The 1,544-nt window shown below is 42.0% G+C and overlaps 1 pseudogene; it reads right to left on the reverse strand.

Annotated features, from left to right (window-relative positions):
- On the reverse strand, positions 1-551 carry LOC147942186 (cytochrome P450 71B17 pseudogene; annotated as a pseudogene).
- Positions 552-1,544: the final 993 nt, after the last annotated feature.

Below are 1,544 nucleotides of genomic sequence, written 5' to 3' on the forward strand. Positions count from 1 at the left end.
TCAAACTGGGACGAGCTTGAGAGGTACTTTTTTGACGACTGTAAGGGTACTAGCTTCTTCTTTATCGATGTCTTCATGTGTCATACCATCAGGTGCTCTCCAATCGAAGTAGTAAAGTAAGTTCAAGAGTCCTAATTCCACAGTAGTTACCCCCATTGCTATACCGGGACATTTCCTTCGACCAGACCCAAATGGTAAGAGCTCGAAATGTCTTCCTTTTTAATCCACAGGGCTATCGATAAACCTCTTCGGGTTAAACTCTTCCGGGTTTGTCTAGTTTTTGGATCTCTTCCTATCGCCCAAGCTTTCACCAAGATATGTGTCTTTGGAGGAATATCATAGCCTTGGACCTTAATGTGAGCCATTTTTTCCCTTGGGAGCAGAACAGAAGCTGCTGGGTGTAATCTGAATGTTTCCTTGATCACCATGTTCAAGAAGGGAACTTTGTCGACATCTTCTTTGGTGATTCTCTCCTTATTGGTGCCAAGACGGTTTTGGATCTCGCCTTGAACTTTCTTCATCACTTCGGGGGTTTTAAAGAGTTCCGTCATTGCCCATATCATGGTAATAGCTCCTGTGTCTACCCCTCCTAGAAACAAATTCTAATAAACAGAAAAAAATAATTGTAAATATGAAGATTCAGTTTCAATGCAAATGTGTGGAAACCAATCATGTTTTTTTTCCTTATCGTTAGTAATGCCTTGATGTGATCTATCGTGAGCTTCAAGGAATCATCTTTGTCTTGTTTACGCATCACATCCAACAAAACATCGACGATATCTCTGTGATATTTTGATGTTTTTTCAGGGTGTAAATGATCATCGATCACACCTTGAGACAGAGTATCGAGCTTGAAGAAAACAGCTTTGAGGCTCGTCTGTTGCCCGAAAATACAGTCAACGAGCCATCATGGTTTGACTAAAGGAAAGAAACCATAGCAAGTGAGACTACCGTGAGCTCTCTCGGCTTCAGACACAAGCTCTTCGACGTTGTCTTTGTCGATAAACACACACTCGTTGAACCTTTGTCCAAAAGCAACTCTAAACAGGATACTTGCGGTTAGTCAGAAAAGGGTTTTGCTTAAATCGACAGTTTCTTGACAAGAAAGTTACATTCTTCCTCTTTGTGAACTTTTTAAAAACAGAAAAGCTCACACACCAAGAACTTGCGCCGCTCGTTCCACTCGCCACCTTACGGTGTAAAAGCGACATCTTTAAAACACCGAGAGTTAGCCTCGATCCAACAAGCTTAGGCCGGTTCCAATAGTTTTTGAAAATTCGGATGAGAGTCCTCTTAAGGTTTTAAGGTTGGCGGAAAGTAAGGTGATAGCCTAGCATTTGGCACATGTCGAGGACACAAACTTATATACAGCCTCCTTGGTGTTAGAACTCATGACCTAGACTATTGCAGCAGGGTTAATCGACAAAGACAAGGTCGAAGAGCTTGTGTCTGAAGCCGAGAGAGCTCATGGTAGTTTCACTTGCTCTGATTTCTTTCCTATTGTCGGAATTGGATGGCTCGTTGACAGTATTTTTCGGCAACAT

This window comes from Camelina sativa, chromosome 6 (assembly GCF_030686135.1).
Source record: "Camelina sativa cultivar CO46 ecotype springtype chromosome 6, ASM3068613v1".
Classification (NCBI taxonomy): Eukaryota; Viridiplantae; Streptophyta; class Magnoliopsida; order Brassicales; family Brassicaceae; genus Camelina; species Camelina sativa.